Source organism: Eriocheir sinensis, unplaced genomic scaffold, assembly GCF_024679095.1.
Source record: "Eriocheir sinensis breed Jianghai 21 unplaced genomic scaffold, ASM2467909v1 Scaffold499, whole genome shotgun sequence".
Classification (NCBI taxonomy): Eukaryota; Metazoa; Arthropoda; class Malacostraca; order Decapoda; family Varunidae; genus Eriocheir; species Eriocheir sinensis.
The window spans coordinates 102,331-110,186 of NW_026111830.1; the positions used below are offsets into that span (position 1 = coordinate 102,331).

General features: G+C 39.4%; 1 long non-coding RNA gene across 1 annotated transcript; it reads right to left on the bottom strand.

Moving 5' to 3' along the window:
* Positions 1 to 6,035: 6,035 nt before the first annotated feature.
* Positions 6,036 to 7,656, bottom strand: LOC126992644 (uncharacterized). The gene is made up of 2 exons (XR_007746871.1): positions 7,236 to 7,656; positions 6,036 to 7,104 (listed from the first exon to the last, which is right to left on the bottom strand). It is a non-coding gene; the product is annotated as an uncharacterized LOC126992644 (long non-coding RNA).
* Between the last annotated feature and the right edge of the window lie 200 nt (positions 7,657 to 7,856).

Below are 7,856 nucleotides of genomic sequence, written 5' to 3' on the forward strand. Positions count from 1 at the left end.
TAACTGGGGCCTTCATGAAAATGCCCAAATATTTAGGCGTCATGTTTTTTTGTAAATTCACCACAGTTTTGGTCATTTCTCAAAATGACCGGGCATATTGCAAAATAAATAGCTCCTCAAAATGACTAAATAAACATTAATGGCATAAAAATCATATTTTTTCAGGATTTTTAATGTTTTTTTCTGGCATTTGTGATTAGAGAATATGCTCACTGCGTGTGTGTGTGTGTGTGTGTGTGTGTGTGTGTGTGTGTGTGTGTGTGTACAAGAGTGTAAGAGAGCAAGCACGCAAGGGGCTCCTAATGGCCACTCAGCGCGTGTGTTTCCCGTGGAGGCTAACGTAGGCACGTTCTCTACTCTTCTCAGGCTGCCGTAGTGAAGTAATTTACTATGAATGATTACGTCAGAATTAGACATTAGTATTCCTCTTCCTTGCACAATGCATACAAGATGAACATTTGTAACTCATGATGGCGTTCCATATTTTCGTCCCGCGTATGGGTATTTCCTTCTTTTTTCTTGCATATTTACTGTTTATTACTGATTTTATGCCTCAGCCAACGTTTTCCCGCACTCCACCGCAGTGGCAGCCACACGGAAGCTTGAGGCGACAACGTGTCGTGATTTGTGTCAAGGCAGCGTTCTGTGTGACATCAGGTTTATATTGATTTTATCAGTCTTTTAGAAATTAGCAGAGTAGCGTAATCGGTAGCGCGCTGGTGCCCTCCAGAGGCCGTGGATCGAAGCCACGCTCTGCTTCTTTTACGAATGTTCTTATTTTGGAGAAACTGTAACAACGCAGTGAGCAATATCGAAATGTACACCACCGAGCGGCGTAAATCGAAAAAAAAGGCCCAACGATCTTTGATTTTAGCTTATCGGAGGACCAGTTGGTTCGCTACCCAGACTTCTGTTCTGAAGACATCGGTTCGATTCCCGGCACTCAGTGATGTACATTTCGAAATATTTTTATTGCGATCATTTTGTAATAAATAATGATAATATTATAATTATCTTTATTGTTATGAGAGATATTGTTGTTATTGTTACTCCTTCACATTGCAATAGTCACCATTACTATCAGGCATGGCAGCGGCGGCTCATGGGGAAGGCTTGGGCCGCGCATTGCGGCAAAATTACCATAACTGGGGCCTTCATGAAAATGCCCAAATATTTAAGCGTCATGTTTTTTTGTAAATTCACCACAGTTTTGGTCATTTCTCAAAATGACCGGGCATTTTGCAAAATAAATAGCTCCTCAAAATGACTGTAACATAAACATTAATGGCATAAAAATCATATTTTTTCAGGATTTTTAATGTTTTTTTCTGGCATTTGTGATTAGAGAATATGCTCACTGCGTGTGTGTGTGTGTGTGTGTGTGTGTGTGTGTGTGTGTGTGTGTGTGTGTGTGTGTGTGTGTGTACAAGAGTGTAAGAGAGCAAGCACGCAAGGGGCTCCTAATGGCCACTCAGCGCGTGTGTTTCCCGTGGAGGCTCACGTAGGCACGTTCTCTACTCTTCTCAGGCTGCCGTAGTGAAGTAATTTACTATGAATGATTACGTCAGAATTAGACATTAGTATTCCTCTTCCTTGCACAATGCATACAAGATGAACATTTGTAACTCATGATGGCGTCCCATATTTTCGTCACGCGTATGGGTATTTCTTCTTTTTTCTTGCATATTTACTGTTTATTACTGATTTTATGCCTCAGCCAACGTTTTCCCGCACTCCACCGCAGTGGCAGCCACACGGAAGCTTGAGGCGACAACGTGTCGTGATTTGTGTCAAGGCAGCGTTCTGTGTGACATCAGGTTTATATTGATTTTATCAGTCTTTTAGAAATTAGCAGAGTAGCGTAATCGGTAGCGCGCTGGTGCCCTCCAGAGGCCGTGGATCGAAGCCACGCTCTGCTTCTTTTACGAATGTTCTTATTTTCGAGAAACTTTAACAACGCAGTGAGAAATATCGAAATGTACACCACTGGGCGGCGGAAATCGAAAAAAAAAGCCAAACGAGCTTTGATTTTAGCTTATCGGAGGACCAGTTGGTTCGCTACCCAGACTTCTGTTCTGAAGACATGAGTTCGATTCCCGGCACTCAGTGATGTACATTTCGAAATATTTTTATTGCGATCATTTTGTAATAAATATTGATAATATTATTATAATGATCATTATTTTTATGAGATATTGTTGTTATCGTTACTCCTTCTCATTGCTATAGTCACCATTACTATCAGGCACGGCAGCGGCGGGGCTCATAGGGGATGGCTTGGGCCGCGCCCTGCGGCGGAACACGCTAGCGGACTTTAGGGCCGAACTTGTCTCCAAATGCAAACATTCGACAAGTTTTCATGACTTACTCTTACAATCAAATTTTGCTATTGAAGACTGACTTGTCTGATGACACTGTAATTTTATTATTTAGTGTTAATGTTATTTACTCTAGTTTTAAGAATGAATAACCAAGCATTTGAAGGATGATTGTTTTTTTTTTCTTATTTGCATAATGACCAACTAATATTTGGACATTATGCAAATTGGTCGAGGAGACCACTGATGATTTTGCAAAATGACCATAACTGTGGCCTTCATGAAAATGCCCAAATATTTAAGCGTCATTTTTTTGTAAATTGACCACTGTTTTGGTCATTTCTCAAAATGACCGGGCATTTTGCAAAATAAATAGCTCCTCAAAATGACTGTAACATAAACATAAATGGCATAGAAATTATATTTTTCAGGATTTTTTAATGTTTTTTTCTGTCTTTTGTGTTTAGAGAATATGCCCTCTGAGTGTGTGTTTGTGTGTCTGTGTGTGTGTGTGTGTGTGTGTGTGTGTGTGTGTGTGTGTGTGTGTGTGTGTGTGTGTGTGTGTGTGTGTGTGTGTGTGTGTGTGTGTGTGTGTGTGTGTGTGTGTGTGTGTGTGTGTGTGTGTGTGTGTGTGTGTGTGTGTGTCTCTCTCTCTCTCTCTCTCTCTCTCTCTCTCTCTCTCTCTCTCTCTCTCTCTCTCTCTCTCTCGTATTGACAGAAAACGATAAATTTTCAAAAGCTGTTTGGGTACAAACTCGTGACGAGAGAGAGAGAGAGAGAGAGAGAGAGAGAGAGAGAGAGACCGGTCATCCCTTCTGTTGTTATGTTCATCCTTCCCTCTCTCTCTCTCTCTCTCTCTCTCTCTCTCTGTGTAACCTTGAAACACTTCCTTAAATTCCTTTACATAAGCCTCCTCCTTCTCCTCCTCTAAATGTCCTTGTGCAAAGTCATGCACATTGGCGCCAGAAAGAGTAACCATGCATACATCATGAATGGGAAACCTCTGCAGGCGATGCAGGCATATATCAAAGCCAACAGCCCAGCACTATGCTCGGGTTCGAGTGTAAAACCCCAGACGTGATGCTGACCTTGTATAATTCCATTTTAGGATCGCACCTCGAGTATGCAGTACAGTTCTGTCTCCTAATTACAGAGAGGACATTGTTTTACTGGAAAGGATTCAACGACGCGCCACGAAGATGATTCCAACCTTAAGGGTTCAACCGTATGAGGAAGTATTTAAGCGACTCAATCTCTTTACATTGGAGAAAAGACGCCTACGAGGGAATAAGATTCAAGTCTTCAAGTACCTAAGAAAAGTCAATAACGTCGATTACTCCAAATTCTTTGAACTGCAAACCATCTCAAGAACTACAAGTAACGGTTTACCCATTCAGTCGAGTCGATGTAACACAGACATTGGAAGGAGTTTCTTTTCAAACCGAGTCATCCGCCACTGGAACAATCTTCCCTCAGAAGTGTAAATGTGCGAAAGTCATCAACTTCAAAAATCGAGTCGACCGTCATTTCGTTGCGTCAGGAGTAAAAAGAATATCGAGGTGCTTCCATCTGCTCCCGAGGTCCAGAGTGGCTGCCGAGCAGATTGATTCACAAAAGCGGGCAACCTCATAATGAGCCAATAGTTTTCTGTTGCCGGCATTTCCATGTTTCCTCCTCCTTCCCTTCTCTTAAAAGTACATGATGTCATAGGGGAATCATCTATTTTTTTCCTCCTCCTCCTCCTACTCTTTTTTTTTTCATATTCCTCCTCCTCCTCTTCCTCTTCTTCGCTTCTTTTTCTTCTTTCTTCCCTCCTCTCCCTTCTCCTCCTATTTTTTCTCTTTCCTCTTCTTCCTCTTCCTCTTATTTTCCTTCCTAACTTTCCTTCTCTTTCTCCTCTTCCTTCTCCTCCATCTATTCTTCTTTCTCTTCTACATATTTATGTATTTTCCCTCTTTCTCCTCTTCTTCCTCTTCCTCTTTCTCTCATTTTCCTTCTTAACTCTCCCCCTATTCTTCTTCCTCTTCCATCTCCAATTTCCTTCTCCTTCTATTCTTCTTTCTCTCCTCAAATATTTAACTTCCCTCTCTCTTCTTCCTCTTCCATATATTTTCCTTCCTAACTTTCCCCCTTCCCCTCTTCTTCTTCCTCCTACATACATTTCCTTCTCCTCTTCATTCTTCTTCCTCCTCCTCCTCGTCTTCCTCTTCCTCTCCTACCCTTTCAATGCATCCAGTTAAAACACTCCTCCTCTTCCTCCTCCTCATCATCTATCTTCCTCTTTCTGAAGGTAAGATTAACACCGACAGTAACACAATCAACTTGTTATGTAGTAGTAGTAGTAGTAGTAGTAGTAGTAGTAGTAGTAGTGGTAGTGGTAGTAGTAGTAGTAGTAGTAGTAGTAGTAGTAGTAGTAGTAGTAGTAGTAGTAGTAGTAGTAGTAGTAGTAGTAGTAGTAGTGGTGGTGGTAGTAGTAGTAGTAGTAGTAGTAGTAGTAGTAGTAGTAGTAGTAGTAGTAGTAGTAGTAGTAGTAGTAGTAGTAGTAGTAGTAGTAGTAGTAGTAGTAGTAGTAGTAGTAGTAGTAGTAGTAGTAGTGGTGGTGGTGGTAGTAGTAGTAGTAGTAGTAGTAGTAGTAGTAGTAGTAGTAGTAGTAGTAGTAGTAGTTGTAATAGTAGTTGTAATAGTAGTAGTAGTAGTAGTAGTAGTAGTAGTAGTAGTAGTAGTAGTAGTAGTAGTAGTAGTAGTAGTAGTAGTAGTAGTAGTAGTAGTAGTAGTAGTAGTAGTAGTAGTAGTAGTGGTGGTGGTGGACAATTCATAAGTAATTTTATAGCAAACTAACGTACATGGAGGTATTAATTAAGGGAAGGAAGGAAGGAAGGAGGGAAGGAAGGAAGGAAGGAAGGAAGGTAGGAGAGAACGAAAGAAGAGAGAAAGAAAGAGGAAGGAAGAGGAGAAATATGATACAAATAACAAGATATCATATAGAGAATGAATGAAAGAGGGAAGAAGGGATGGGGAAGAATGGAGGAGGAGGAGGAGGAGGAGTAACCGCCTAGAGGGGGAAGAGGAGGTACATCCCCAACACACTCCCTCTTCTTCCTTCCTCCTCTCTCTATCTCTCTCTCTCTCTCTCTGAAAGAAAACAAGGAAGTAAAGGAAGAAAGAATGAAATAGAAGAAATTATAAAATATAGAATGAAAAGAAGGCGAATGAAAAGAGAAGGAGAGAGAGAGAGAGAGAGAGAGAGAGAGAGAGAGAGAGAGAGAGAGAGAGAGAGAGAGAGAGAGAGAGAGAGAGAGAGAGAGAGAGAGAGAGAGAGAGAGAGAGAGAGAGAGAGAGTCAGCTGTCCCCCCTTCTCCCCTTCTCAGTCAGCTGAAGAGGACACACCATCATCATCTAATTATAATAATAATAATAATAATAATAATAATAATAATAATAATAATAATAATAATAATAACAATAGAAAAAAGTAAAAGAAAAGGACAAGAATAGCAAGAAGAAAAAAGTAGGTCGAAAAGTAAAAAGAGGGAGAGGAAGAGAAAAAAAGAGGAAGAAATAGAAAAAGAATAAAAAGAGGAAGTAGAGGAATTGAGAAAAATAATAATAATAATAATAATAACACTCACCTAACCCATGATGTAGATGTAGTTCTTTTTTTTCTTCTTCCTGTTCTTGCAACATATACCTATATAATTAAATTCGTGACAAAATATTAACGATATAACCGCACGCGCACACACATGCACAGACACTTTCACTATCACCATTATCTATTATTATTATTTTCATCATCATCATTATTATTGTTATAATTATTATTTTCTAAGATGTTTCTAACTTATTTGCACATTATTTTACCTCATTTTTCCTTATTTTAATTTTCTAAGCATTTCGAAACAAATTTTCACATTTTGCCTTAATTTAATTTATTATAATTTTCTAAGGATTTCCTAACATACTTTCACATTATTTTACCTTTTACTTTTTTCTAATTTTCTAGGCATTTTCTTACTTTCACATTATTTTTAACTAATGTTTCCTTAATTTAATTTATTATAATTTTCTAAGGATTTCCTAACACTTTCACATTATTTTACCTTATTTTATTTTTTTCGAATTTTCTAGGCATTTTCTTACTTTCACATTATTTTTAACTAATGTTTCCTTATTATTAATATCCAAGCTTTTTCTCATTATTTGAGTATCACTTTATATTTTGGACCTTATTTTTCCTTTCCATTATTTCTAAGCATTTTCTAACTAATTTTCACATGACTTTACCTTACTATTATTTTCTAGGCTATTTCTCACTAATTTTCACACGAATCTTACTTCATTATTTTCTAAGCATTTCCACACGCTCTTCCCCTTGTCTTTTCCTTGCTATAATTTTCTATTTTTTTTTCGTTAATTTTCCTTTTCAACACACGACTTCCCCGCTGTCTTGCCCTCCACCCTCCGCTTTTCTCTTTTTTCAACCTTATTTTAGCATTCCCACGCGTTAAGATTGGCACTGTATGATCTATGCCACCTCCTCTTTCTTTGCATGGCACTGCGGCACTTTGAGGAAACGCAATTTACTTTAAAAATGAGAAAAAATATATATATGGTGCTGAAGAGGGGTGTCAGACATGACACCCCGCCATTTTCACTTTTCCCTTATTTTTTATCTTATTTCAATCTTATTTCAGCCTTCCAGGGGGTTAGAAATGGCACAGTATAACCACTGGCACCACTTCTTCCTTTCTATGGCACCACAACATTCCGGGAACACGTAATTCGCCTAAAAATGTACAAATACAAGGTTGAAATTTACCCACGGTGGCACTTTCCCTCCCCTCCACTTCTCACCCAATTTTCCGCATGATATAAGCTTTTCCAGGGATGGGATTGACACTGTGTAATCTCTGGCACCTCTTCTTTCTTCCCTGGCACTGTGGTTCGCTGGCACCGCGTAATTTGTCGGAAAACGATAAAAAGGATTTAATATCACGGGTCACGCGATCACCACCAGGGACGCCGCGCGGGAACTGATGGGGACTGAGCCGCCGATGGTTTTGTACGCCGAGTCCACGGGATTACTATAAACAAAGTTATAATTATTTTTTAATTATTATTGATGTTATTACTATGATTCATGGAGGGAAAATAAGGAAAAAGATGTTATTAGGCCTTAAGAAATAGGTGATGTGCGAATACGTATTTGACAAGGCTTTCATGGGCGTTGTGGGCGTTACCAGGGGTAGTTTTATGACCTTGGTGGTAGTTTGACCTTTCCACTTTACTGTGAACTTTAAAAAATGGTCAATAGATACCGATTGACCTCTTTTCTGGCCTTTGAGAATAGTTAATGTGAGGGGCGGAGGCGTCTGAGGAAACATATCTAACAAGGCTTTCGTGGGCGTTGTGGGCGTTTCCAGGGGTAGTTAATGAGTCTGGTTGTAGTCTTACCCTTCTTCTTCACCCTGAGACTAAGTAAACAGTCATGAGAACCCGTTAATCTACTTTTTGGCCTTTGAAAATAGTTATTTTGCG